Genomic DNA, 14,202 nt, shown 5'->3' on the forward strand with positions numbered 1-14,202 from the left:
ATGTGATGGTTGAAATTTCTTCTCCCTGATCATCTTTGCAATGTGCAGCTCTGTCGCAGACAAAGTGCATCGCATAAAAAAAAAACAGCCGTTTTTACAGCCATTTTTCCCGACTGAGCAGGGGTTAGCTTTTCTTGAGGCAATGTTTTATGGTCGGATGCCCTTCCTGACGCCAACCCTGGTCGCCTCTCACGACACACAGGGATATGGTACACCTATTAAAACCCGGGCATACACCGGGACCAATACACTGGTACTCATTTCGCCAACCTCGGAAGGATGACAGGCCAAGTCAACCCCCTGGTGTTAATTCAGCAGCCACTGGGGCTTGAACTCAGGACCTTCGGATCCCAAGCCAGCCACCCTAACCACTAAGCTAACACCAGTATTTCATTTTAAAAGTCCATTCTCCTGAATTAGGAAACATTTATGCCAACAACACACAATACATACTATAAACATAATGCAGCACAATTTACATGTAATGACCACTCGATTGCTACATTGTGCAACAAAATTATGATGACGTCAGTCTTTAAAATCCATTCTTGTGGATGAATTTTGGTAGAATAAAGTACACTGCCCTAAATTAAACCTTATAAACGTGGAGGAACAACAGATATAATGATCAAGATGAAGATGGGGATCGTCACCCTTCAGGTCGGGGTCTAACCGGAGTGGCCTCAAAATGAATGTCACTCTGATTAGATTCCTACCAGTGGGGTCTCCACTCGGGCAACCAACCCCAGCAGATGATCCACCTCATTCTCGGGTGAAGTACACAACTGCTGTGCAGACTGACCGTGATTTTTAACCCCCCGGGGATCTTTGCCTGGTCGAGGGTTAATCAATGACCATCACCGCCGCGCCTCAGCACAGAGCACTTTTTCCTGTGTGTTTTATATGTCACGGCGATGGCCCCGCTTCACACAGGAGTGACAATGGCTTCATCAGCTTGAGCTGTGACCTCCTGAACCAGAACGGGAGGACAGCCAACTGAACTACAGCATGATGACTGAGAAATCTCAGGTATGAGAGGGTGGAAAAAATCTGAAACACTGAACCCAAAATATTTACCAAACTAATTTATACCTGTAAGAGAAAAATGGGATGAAGATCAACAGTGAACATTAAGCTTACACTTGGGAGGGTGAAGTTGGTGGCGGGGGGTGGGGGGGTCACATTGAGGAGATAGTTCTCTGAAGACCACCAGCCTGCATCCTGGCGGCCCTCAAATAAATATCGAGAAAAAGAGCAGAAAAAGAGAAGCCGAAAGCTGAAAGAAATTGGGATGATGATTGGAGTTCTGGGTCTGCAGTCGTGGTGTCATTTAACGAAGTCACCTGGAAAGAAAGGGAAGATTGTGAGACATTCGAGATGGGAAAGGAGAGGCTACATTGAGGAAATATTTCTCTCATCGCCATACCAGCCTGCATCAAGGCAGCCCCTCAAAGAACGACAATATCTGAAAAAGAACAGACAAGACAGTATCCACAAAGGAAGGTAAAAAGTTTTGATTGTCAGAGTTCAAAGTCGGTAGTACGGTTGTCGATCATCACAATCACCTGGAAAGTAAGGAAAGCTGTGAAAAGATTTTCCACCCTGAAGAAAGAACGTCACGCTGGGAGGAGTTTTCCGTTGAGAAGGGTACAGGTATGGGGCAGTTTTCAGACAGAACTTGGTTCGGGTTTGTGTTCAGATTAGTTTCCCAGACATACCGACGATTGTACTCCAGTCATCATGATCTGTTGTTCGGGGCAGAGTTCCTTCACTGTCGACTGGAATAATTTCCAGAAGGAACTTTTTCAATATTTGATGTCGACTCGGTTTGTTGTTTTGCTTTGAATTTTTGCCGTTTTCTTCCAGGTCTTCAAGACTGCTGTTCGCCACCATCTCAGATCATCAAACATCCAAAACCATGACTTCATCCTTGGTGAGTCGGCTAGACATTCGCAGGGACAAAACGCCAAAAGAAGATATGGTAAGATACGGTGAAACACGGAAATATGATACGAAAACACAACACGTGAACTAAAAGATAGAGAGACACGACAGATCCGGTCTGAAAACATAGCTTTGAGAGACTGCACGACCAAAGTTTAACTCACTCAAACCCAGAACTGGAAGTTCATGTTTAAATTGTCCAACAGTTGCCCTGATGTCCGTCCCATTATCAGTAAATGCTCTCTTATCACCTTGTTATTCCATGAGGCTCCATCTTACGGAGAAACTGTACAAATGGAGGATATTAAAAGAGTAGAAAAAAAAAGAAGGCTCCTTACCATCAAAATTACAAAGAGTGACATCATCTGTACCACTTGGGGTTTGAAAACTCCTACAAAACAATGTGTTGGAATCAAGTATAAACACGATCAGGAAACAGCTCCACCAGTGAGTAATAACATTTTTGCCTCACAACAACAGGTGAGCAACCCCAGCATGTGTGAACAAACATGTTCATGCAAATAAAATACTTCAGTTGGAAAACGGAATCAAAGCCCCCACCTCCATAGTGGGCCTTTTCATGGGATCCGCATGAAGCATCCTTGCGAGAAGAGAAACCAATAGTTGACTTGCACAGCGCGGCAGATTGTACAGCACTGCATTGAAGATCGTGAAGTCATCTGATGTCTGTGAAGAAGCAAAACAGATGTATTTGTGACAAAATATGGACCCGTCATCACAATCGGATACTTACATTTACATGACAAGAATATTCCAAACAAGCACTCCCTGATGCAATAACCAAGACTTGACTCGAAACGAACAAAATATATTTTGATTCATCAACTAAATGATGGTGTGCAATGCAGAAGTTTTTGTCACGAGCCAAAAAACAAATCTGGCAACCACTGGAGATCTCAACCACTGGAGATCTCAACCACTGGAGATCAAGTCGATGGGTTTATTGAATAAATTTGTGACAATTCAAATTTTTAGCAGACAAAATGAAACGTAACAAACAAGATTTAAAAAAGAGAATACAAGTGATTGATGAAACAATCATGTGTTTCATCCCACAGTGTTGAAGAAAATAGATCACGCGTCCAAACCGGAATATCTAGCGGAACCTCTTTGCACACCCTGACACTCTCAGCGAGCGCCGTCAATCCCCTGTGCAGATTCTGTTTTCAAAATAACAATTACAGAGAGCGGTTATGTTCAAAAAAGCAACTCTGCACAAAGTAATGATGACACGTCTTTGTGATAATGATCATGACATCATTATAAACAATACTCACTTTCATGATGTCAAATGCAGAAAATTCCAGTCCCAACAAGTAATTTTGTGAACAGGATGCCAAGTGCCCACACATCAACCGGGGGACCTTCGTGGCGACTCTCGAAGAAGATCTCCGGTGCTATATAGTCATGTGATCCATGGCAGTCATCAAATTTTTCACCTTGCGTGAAAACGTGAGCAAGGCCAAAGCCGACAACCTTCACGTCCCACAGGTCGTTGCAAAGCATGTTGTCAAGCTGGGGAATAAGCAGAAATCAAAATGTTTTTTTTTAAAACATTGAATATGTTAAAAGAAAGATTCAAATTTGAATGAGAAGGGCAGACAGGAAAAAAAAATGCCAGGAACAGAAAAGTAAAAAAAAAAAAAAAACATCCTCTGCTGATGTCAAGATTTTATACAATAATAGGAGGAACTTGAAGTGAGAGTTGATTGCGAAGAGAACGAATGATAGAGTCGCAGTAAGTGAGACTTTGTTTAGCTGGAGGAAAGGACGAGGAGGCTACAAGATGTAGAGGTGTGATGGGAAAGAGAAAATATCTGGAGATGTACCAATCCAGGTAAACAACACCGTGTTGGCGTATTTAGTACTGATTCAGGGGTGGCCATGGCCCCAGGGCCTCCCACATTTAGGGGCCCCCCACAATTTCGATGACATTTTGAAAATCCCTTGAAAATATGCTTCTAAAGTTTTATTGTCGGTGAATGTCGATTGTAAACTCTTTGTTTTTCAACCATCATTTCAACTGAATCCGATGTGCTCAATTCCATGCAGGTTGACAGTATCATATCCGAGTTCGCTGCCGCGAAGTCACGCAGGTAGTTTGTCCATTGATTAAGGCACCGTGTGTACGTTCATTGATGTGGATGACACTGCCGTATATTTGCGGTCGCTGGAATTCGGCTATTAATCACCATTACGGATTTCTCTTGCCCAGAGGGTTTTTAGAAGTTCGAAGATTTTTCGTCGACGTTCGTAGTGTGATTAATGACATTGAGTCGTTTGTTATTTTCTTATATTAGTCCATCTCTATCTCTTACTCTTGTAGCAACAGCATTTTTTGTGATTTGATTTTAGAATGAGCTCATAGATAAGTCACCAGCCATATCAATAACAATCCGTCCATCTTGTCATATTGTCAGATTTAATTGTAATTTGTGAACATATATGCCAAATCATTCCTGATGAGGATCTGCCAAATCTATAGATATAAGTTCAGTTGTTGATTAAAAAGCAGTTATAATTTAAGTTGTTGATTAATCTCCAACTTTGGGGGCCCCCCACAATCATTGTGCCCATGGCCCCCCCACATGGTAAATCCGGCCCTGTGCGTATTATATCAAGAGAAAGGGGCGATATGAAGGAGGGAATTAATGGAGTGGTTTCTGTGTGGATGGATATTTGGGATGGAAGAATAGTTAGGAATGTATACGAGGCTCCTGGTGCAAAGGAAGAAAGGTGAATAAAGAATTCCGAAAGGCACGTGGGAAGGGAAGAGTATCGATTGTGGGTGATTTTAATTTGCCAGGAATTGATTGGGTTCAGGAACAGGGAAAGGGAAGATGAAGAATTTCTCAATCCAGTCAAGGATTGCTTATTTATCCAGTTTGTACATAACCACACAAGGAGAGTTAGATCTCTCATTAGAAATAATAATAATAACTCGATGACCCGTGATCCCGTTGGGTTCCCATTGTGACAGCAGTTGATGAAACAAGGACAAATGTGTCCAAGAGCAGCATCCTCAAGGTTTTGTCTTCACCAGAAGAAGAAGAACAAGAAGAGGAAGAAGAATAAAAAATAAAAAAATAATAATAAAACAACAACAACTTCCGATATTTCGTCACATGCCGTCACGTCACGTCCGTCATGGACGATCTTCGTTCATGCCGAGAAAATAGTGTATTTATGAAATTACAATACATTAAATGGAATAATCTTTAAATAGTAACGTGAACTTTTCGAAACTTAAAAGCAAATGTCCAAATATATTTAAAAGTTTTTGATAGACGCTCTCAAAAGGCACCGTCTATGTGAGGATGTGTACAGGTGTTTAGTATTTAAGGAGATCCAGATCCTCTGTATAAAAGAGCCGAGTCCAAAAGGTTTTGTCAGAAGAAGAATAAGAAGAATAAGAAGAATAAGAAGAATAAGAATAAGAAGAATAAGAAGAATAAGAAGAAGAAGAAGAGGAGGAGGAAGAAGGCAGCTGCTCTCTTAGAGCAGCGTTCGCTACCTGAGACGCTGCTAAAAAATCATTTCAAGAAAAAAAAAAAAGATAGCTCCAGCGAACTATACCGCTGAGGTTGTTTGCATTGATCAAATCCTCCCGAAGAGGACTTGACTGAATCAGGAATTGATTATTTGATAATTTTTTTTGTTGCCCGATTTGAATGAAACTTGATACTGCACACCGCAGGAGAATGGTGAGTAAGGGAGCCCTAAAATTTTTGCGCTATCGTGTACCGTTTTGGCTGTATTTCAGGAACATACATGCATACATACATACATACATACAAGATGAGAGTTTTAGTAATATATAGATAGATAGATAGAAAGATAGTAATAACACAATAACTAATTGCTCAAATTTGTAATTATGTCATTACTAATTAGTAAAAACTCAAATATGGTGGAAAAGGTTGAGCAAGAACAGCATTCATGGACAGGTGGTCATTACATAGCATGTGTAAGTGGATTATGTGAAGATGAGGTTGAGATTGAAGAATGTGGCTTCCAAATGTGAGGAAGGCAAATTTTGAGAGTATGAGGAGAGAGAGGTACCATGAATTGCGATAAACTAACAGGAGGGCAATCAGTATCAGAAAAAATGGGTACCTTCAAGGATAAAATGTTCAATATGTTCACACTGCCGCCGCGAATACAGATATAACTGGAAGTGCACTCGGTAGACCGCATACCTGCACCACGTAATGCCTGATCCACGAGAACATATCCGGCCCAATATGTTTTTGAAATATCATGCTACATTTCGTTTTTGGCCCAATCTCTCAATGGTGAAGAATCACTTTAAAAAAAATAATTCTCGTGTCCAGATCACCAAAATTGAATCAATTCTACCTTGTCACGCACCCGTGTTCACCAAGTTTTGTCAGAATCAGTCTACAACTTTTTGAGATGTCGTGCTATATATCATTTTTGGCCCCATCTCCCAATGGTGGTGAATCGCTGAAAAAAATTCTGGGACTCGGATCCGGATCTTCACCAAAATCTAATCAGTTTGTCATCCTCACACACCAAACCTGCCCACCAAATTTCATCTGGATCTAATCCACAACTTTAAGATATTGTGCACAAAACAGACAGACAGACAGAGAGGGGTGAAAACATAACATCCTTCACCTTCAGTGGCGGAGGTAAGAATAGGATCACTGGACCCGAAGCTTATCTGGGCCCTGGCCTAATGTTACAACCCAAATTTGGTCGCATTCTGACTGGTGGATCTGGAGAGAAAGGTTTTTGAAGGAATTTATGCAATTTTCCCAAACATTTACGAAGTCCGCCAGTTTGACACATTTCCGGTCATGTGATCGGCATGACTTCCACAATTTAAGTAACATCCCTACCCTGGCCCAAGTTTCAAGCCAAATTTGGTCACATTCTGACGAGTTGGTCGAGAGAAAATTTTGGAAGGAATTTGCACGACCACCATTTTGACACACTTCTGGTCAAGTGATCAGTATGGCGGAGGGCAGAGGAGCTCCTTGTGAGCCAACGGCCATCCGTATCTGGTGCTCATCTGTGCCTGTGGTCATCCTCCCGCAGTTGGGTTACTTTTGTTTTTTTTACGAGGTTGGTGGCAGGATTTGCACTCCGGCCACCGTAAAACACTTCATTCTGCAAAACATACAACAAAATGCACAGAAAACTGATAACCCACTCCATTGGAGTACCTCCTGTGCTGCTGCCCTTCAAAGACATCGATATTGCAGCACACTCTGAGGTTCGGAGACCGGATAGTGGCGAGATCATGGCGGGTGGATGCATTGACTATTAGTCTGGTTGCTCTGATGGCAACAATGCCCAGGGAGATGCTGTCGCTGTGTCCAAAAAGCTGACTCCAATGATAATTGAGGTAACACTAATCAAGGAGCGTATGATGAGATAAAAGGATTGGTTACTCCTTGGGTGTCGTTTCCCTGGTCTCTGTATATGCTCCGACTGGGGTGAGTGATCTCACCGCGAGGGATGCATTCGATGCCGCACTCGAGTCTGTGGTTCATCAGTGCCCCAGGAAAGATACACTTCTCGTCTTGGGGGATTTAAATGCATCGACTGGAACTGATAGGGATGGATATGGGACAGGTGTTGGTCCCCATGGGTCTGGAAAGGTGAATCAGAAGAGCACAAAGTTCCTTGGCTTTGCAAGAAATCGTGGACTGAGGGTGGCTGGTTCATAGTTTCAGTGCCCACAGGTTCATCGCTGGACTAGGTATTCCAATACTGGTGGTGTGGCAAAGGAGATTGACCACGTGCTCGTTGGACGCTGGAGGATGATCAAGAACTGCAGGATCTACCGTAGTGCCCAGTCCCTCAATATCAACCACAGGCTTGTACCAACTCTGAAGTTGCAGCTTAAATCTGGGAGAATGGTACCATCTCAGCCTACGCTGGATGTTGGCAAGGTCAAGGATGAGAGGGTACCTGAGGACTTTGCGAACAGGGTGAGTGGGGATTTGGGGGAGGGGGTGGGGTCTGGGTGCTCTGGGAAATCCTGAAAAAATTGTGGAGTGCCTTCAAGACCACCATCCTTGATGTTGCCAGTGGAAGTCTTGGAACTCACCGTCGGGTGAATAATTTTGTCTCTCAAGGGACACTGGTTACCAATGATCAGTCATAGGGTCAGGCTTAATGGCAGAGCTCAGCTCTTCAGGGAGTTGAGATGTAAAACTGCACATGTGCTGAGGGAGGATACGTGTGCTGAGGGAAAAAAGTTTTTGGAAGAAATCGACGAAGTCGACCATTTTGACCTACTTAAAGTCACGTGATCGGAACAAACTTAGCAATCCCTGTTACCAGTCAGGAGTGGAACGTTGCTGCCAAATTCAGCTGGATCAGCCCAGCGGTTTGGCTGAAGAAGCTGAAATAGAAAACGTGTGGACTGTGCGCAATGACAATACCTTATCTGGAATTTAAATGCCAGATAAGCTTAGAATTAAGGATGCACTGTGACAGTGGGTGTTTCTGTCCTTCACAAACTGCAACTCAACTTAAATGGGTATTTAATTTTGATATCTTCACTTCTCACTATATTGGAGGTCTGGTGGTGGTCGTATGGCAGCTTAGCTGCCGGGGTAGCTATCATTTCTTGAAGCGCGACTGTCGCTGATGCAGTGCCCCTCTACCAGTACACACACTGGAACTGGTACTCATTTCACCAACCTCGGAAGGATGACAGGCTGAGTCGACCCCCTGGTGTATTAATCAAGCGGCCGACAGGGCGTGAACTCAGTACCCCAGGATCCCAAGCCGCCACCCTAACCACTGAGCCAACACCAGGCTCCTTGGAGGTCTCATTAAGTGTAACAAGAACAAAAAGGGTGGATAAGTGACAGCCACCCCACCCCCTTCATTCATTACCATAATACAATTTTGTTGTTTCCTGTCCCCTCAACTTCCCAACCCCACTCTTCCTTGCTGTTCTGCACAAAAAAATGGTTTCCATTGCAGTGTTACACCGAATGTGTCACGGTCTACATTTGTCTAGTTGGTTACCTTGATATTCCGATGAAAAACGTTCTTGCTTTGCATGTACGCAAAAGCAGAAGCCATCTGGAAGGAGGAGATAAAAATATTAAAACATGGAGACAGATTGTGATTGTGAAGATTTTACCATTTTGAAATTCAATGATTTCTATCATCATCACACTGAGGTTGAAAGCACTTTCAGCTCACCTGCTTCATGATACCCGATGCTTCATTTGGAGAAAATTTCTTCTGCAAATCAAGTCGTGAGTGAGTGTATCTGCACACATCGAACAGAAACATCACAAAGGCAAAGCAATGAGATTATTAATTTCTAAGAAAACATGAGTGGAGGAATGATAAAGTGGAACGAGTGGAGGAAACGATAAAGAAAACAACAAAGACAAATATTGCTTGCTAAATCGAAGGTCATGGAAAAGCATGGTGACATAGAGTCACAGTTGGACAGAAGAAGGGAGCAAATGAACAGGAAGAGGCAAGAGGGGATAAGGGGAGAGGGAGAGAGAGAGAGAGAGGAAGCACAGGTATAGGAAACTCAAAGTGAGTAGGTCGAGTGAAAAGTGGGTTAATGGGGATTGAAAAAAAAAAACAGAGGAAAGGATGGAGGATGACCCAAGATGGTTGTGCACCACCTGCTTGAGCTCTTGGAGGGAGTGTGATTGAATAGTTTCTGGAGAGCAGTTGCGCAAATTGGAGAAAATACTGAATTTAGCTGGAATCAAAAGCCATCCGGTGTCTACTGAATTCAGTCGCTGAATACAGGAAAAGTCCTGTTATGTTTGTGGGGTAGATGGAGGAATTTCATGGGAAAGATAGAATTCTATCGAGTTGCTTGGTCCGTAGATGCGGAGACATCTTGATGTAATAAAACAAATCGGGCAACTGTGAGCTTCAGTGTTACGTGTCACCACACGGGGGGAGGTGGGGGGGGGTGTTGTGGTGGTGCTGTGTTGATTAGCTAGGGTTTAAGGATAATTTATCACGGTGTGATTGCCCCGTGACCTTCTCCTACGTTTTTGCATTTGAAGACCGGCGATAAAAAGGGATCATGTCCTTAAAACAACAACAACCGAGCTGCACATCCAAGCAGGCAGAAAAACCATGCCCCTGGAGTGGATGATGAATGGGCGTGATATCACAGAAAAGAGGAGGGAGTGAGGATCACAGTTAGAGTGTCTCGTGTTGGGTGACAAGAAGGCAGGGAGTTAGATTCGGAGCGGGACAGAAGCGAGAGCGGAAGGATGCCAGTTGAAAGAGAAGGGCATTACGGCTGGCTTCCCCGTGACATGGTGAAGAAGACTGCACGATTCTTGTGTTTGTGATGAGGTGAATTGGCTCGTGTGGTGGAGCAAGACGCTGGTCATTGACTGTTGGCTGGATCGTGTGAGACCAGCCTCAAAGCCTCGTGTTGTGCCATTGGGGAAAGAGACGCTGCAATTTTGCAGGGCAGCGGCGTCGGCATGTGCGATTGACCGAAGAAGTTGCACGGCAGTTTCTGAGCCTTGGTGTTGCGTATCACCGCCCGAGTTGCCTCCTGCATGTTTGCCCACCCAGAGAGCAGCTGTGCGCCATTTTGGGTGCATTTTCCCACGCAGCGCCAAAGTGGTTTGGTGACCTTCAAGCTTCCGAAACTCATCCCAGGGCACACACATAAGTGCCGGGATAAAGGAGGGATTTTTCTTTATTTTATCTGTCCCCTTGTCTGTATCAAAGTCTGTGTGGAGGCAACTCAAAATTAGATTGAGTTTTCCCTCACGTTCCATTTCATTACAATCCCATCTTGAATTATTACCATTGTAAATATTTGATCTATTTTCATGAAACCCCCACATAGATTTAAGTTGCTTGTGTTGTCTATTTGTTGTGAGTTCAAGAGTAAAACACCTGTGCTGTGCTGTGCGCTTCCGTCTGCTCCATCCTTTCCTTCCCACACAAGCCATAATCTCAGAGACTCTCGGCTGTAAGCCTCCAAGGGAAATCGTTTGGCTATCCGTTCAGGTCGGGGCTGACCCCCCTGGACACGACAGTCCTGAAAATATCATCTTTGGATGGAATTCAAAGGGTAGAAAATGTGTCTATTCTTGATATCACAGAGTTTGATACTCCTAAACTGCATATACCTGCAACGATAAACATATTAACACGAGGATGAGCATCGGATCCCATCTCCCTCGTACTCCATGGCCAACGGGTCATGACCACTGAGCTGCATATATAACTGGAGCGAACCCTGCTATAGTATTGAATCGGTGGTGAGTGACCCCAGCGACCAGCCATCTTGGAATGCCCTGGAGCCTGGTCAGCCTCACTGGTTTCAGAGCAAATTTGCTGCTCTGCTGTGCTTTCGGCTTCAACAGGCATTCCCACGAATTGAAAGTGACCAAAAGCATCACTTTTCACAATTAAGGGAACTTTATTTTACATCAAACAAGATTGTCATGTGTCTTTCGATATTATTGTTATCGTTTCAGTCTCGGCGGTGAAGTTTCAACTCCAAAGTTTTTGCCTGATCAAAGTTGCTGATTCGGTTTATGCTTTTTGCTGAGGTGTTCAATTTATCCTGTGAACGCATATTGTGAGAATCATCAATAAAGTGCTTCACAGTGAGATTGAGCAACGGCATCTCGGGTTGACGTCATCTGCGAGAAAAATTGTTATTTAAACCTTTCGCCCCTCCCCCCCCCCAACCGCCCCACGTTCATTGTATTTCATTGAGGTACTGGAAATCAATTAACCCCACACTGAAACCAACTCAATTTGACACCTTTGACTTCCCAAAATAAGACTCAGTTTTGTCACTCACATTCATATCGCTCGATTAAAAGGCTCCAATGGAAAACAACCAAACGAGGAAATACGGAAACAAATGTGAATCAATCTCAACAGAACCCGATAAAATCCAGGGCTTATCACAGTCTCAGCTATGCCTTAACCTCTCGCGTTCCAGCGAGGGAAGGGTCTTCAAACATTACAGCTGATTGGCCTCGGAAGTGTGTGCTCCAGGTTCGCTCCAGTTATATATGATACAGCTCAGTGGTCATGGCTCGTTTGGGAGCAACATCGCGCATCTTGTTCAGTCGGCCAGATTCTCCTTTTATGTGGCACTGCATGAACCTCAAAAGTCCCAACAATCAGCACATCATAATTCATGGTTTCCAATTACTAAATGGCTTATCCGCTCAAGTGAAAATGAACTTGATGGACACAAACAGTCGATTTTTCAGTAAAAATGACTCCAGAAACCTCACCTCCAGGCACAAACTCCATAACGAGGACCACTCGCTTACAGAGCTCATCTTGGTGTACGTCAATCAACTTCACTGTGGGGGAAACAAGACGGTGAAGCACAAGTTCAGTTGGCAGAAGAAACTCAACAAAAGTCAAACACTTTCAAACAACATGATGAACATGCAAATTTTGTGTGACCCTTCCAATGCCAAGTAATCAACTGTGTGACAAGTTAGTGTTTTACACGCAGGGTGATTCATTGCGTGTGCTGTCCCTCGGTTGGACGATAAACCGGCATTCCATCTGATGACATTAGTTGGAGTTCATTTAGGATTCCACAGTGTCCTTCATGAAGAGTAGGCGAGCTATCACCGGCACCCTTAACAAATTACAAATCGCTTCCTTTTGTACTGCCCGGAAGGTAATGGCAAACCATCCCAGTATAACCTTTGCTTGCGAAGCTGCAAATGCGGCCCAACATTCTGTAACAGAGTATGAAGAGATGGATCCCAAAGTGCTTGCAAACTTCAACGATGTTTCGATCGAGTTCAAGAAAAATCGTCAATCGTCGAGCGATACATGAGAAATTCATCCACAGAAACACAATTTGTAAGTTATTTTGTTCATATTGCGATCGGTTTGAGTGAAAACCATAATTACCAATGCTTTTATGATCAAATCTCTTCATCATTTCGGCTTCTTGAAAGAGCTACGAAAGAAGAAAAAGAAGAAAAACAAAAACTTGCACAAGTTCACAAGATAACCTGTTTGAAGGTTAACTTACCCCAAAGCTGCGACCAGAAAGTCGTAACTCATACAGAGAGGACTCACAGCATCGGGGCCACGAGACAAAGATCTATCACGAACAAAAGACAGAGCGAGGTAAATTAAACCGTTGGTTCAACAGGTAAAACACAGTTAATCTCCACATTCACACAAGCTTACGATTTCTGACTCCTCCAAATATAGACCCTTCTTCAAAACCACCTGAAAGAGAAAATAAAAGCTCATATTATCACACCTTAGCAACAATGAGGAAAAACAATTAAAACGTGAGATGTTGGTGTATCGTCATATTACAACGATTACAATCGACAGGGCGGTTTAATTAAAATTTGAGAACCCTGAATACAACTTCTGGCAGGTTTTGAAATAATCCTCAATTTTCATCCGATCGAGTTGGAATTTGAAGAGGATTTGAAAAATCAGGTCACTGAATTTGGCATCGATTATTTTTTTAAGGTCAAATTTTCTTCAGGGATCTGGCAAGCATCGTGCTGTGCACGGCATATCTTTCATATTTGTTTGTCTGTGAGCAGGATATCTCAAAAGGTTATGGACGGATTTGGACTAAATTTGGTGGACGAGTGTTTGACAAGGACTAATTGTTTCGATTTTGGTGAAGATCAGAATCCAGATCTGGATACGAGAATTCTTTAAGTGATTCTTCAACATTGAGAGATGGAGCCAAAAACGAAATATGGCGTGACATTTCAAAATGTTGCGGCCAAATTCTGACAAAACTTGGTGGATGAGTTGGTGAGGCGAGAGAAACAGCCAATTCGATTTTAGTTCAGGTCCGAATCCAGATCCGGCCCATCAGTGGGATCCAAAACATAAACTGTTCAGCCTGGTCGAGGTCGGCGCACTGCCATGTGTCGTTCCAGTTTGTTTGTTGTGCTGTAATTACACCTGTGATGGAATCTTCAACAGGAATGATGTGGGACCTGCAAGTCTAAGGCCGATTTGGCACGGCGGCCGTTGGGTTTACAAAATCTACGGCCACGAGCAATTATAGGGCGGCCGCAGTATTTCCACGATCACACAAAATCGGCGCCGTGGAATTATAGCACGGAGTTATAACTTTTTTCCATTTATACGTTCGCCGTAGCAATTCGACAAACTGAAACAAAAGAACTGGTAAAAAAAAAAAAACCCACTCGTTACCGTCCGTCTGGCCGCACGTTCGCCTTCGGCCCCCCTGCGGTCACCTTGCATCTGCCT

General features: G+C 43.5%; 1 long non-coding RNA gene across 4 annotated transcripts; it reads right to left on the reverse strand.

Annotated features, from left to right (window-relative positions):
* Positions 1-1,067: 1,067 nt before the first annotated feature.
* Positions 1,068-13,957, reverse strand: LOC147007378 (uncharacterized). 4 transcript variants are annotated; one of them, XR_015054219.1, is made up of 5 exons: positions 12,443-13,957; positions 12,219-12,290; positions 2,506-3,480; positions 2,283-2,335; positions 1,068-1,942 (listed from the first exon to the last, which is right to left on the reverse strand). It is a non-coding gene; the product is annotated as an uncharacterized LOC147007378 (long non-coding RNA). The 4 variants fall into 4 exon arrangements; XR_015054217.1 differs by having other exon boundaries at positions 1,068-3,480; positions 12,443-13,054; positions 13,144-13,957; XR_015054218.1 differs by having other exon boundaries at positions 2,283-3,480.
* Positions 13,958-14,202: the final 245 nt, after the last annotated feature.

This window comes from Eptatretus burgeri, unplaced genomic scaffold, assembly GCF_056783735.1.
Source record: "Eptatretus burgeri isolate ZD-2024b unplaced genomic scaffold, Ebu_testis_v1 Ebu_testis_scaffold_225, whole genome shotgun sequence".
NCBI lineage: Eukaryota > Metazoa > Chordata > Myxini > Myxiniformes > Myxinidae > Eptatretus > Eptatretus burgeri.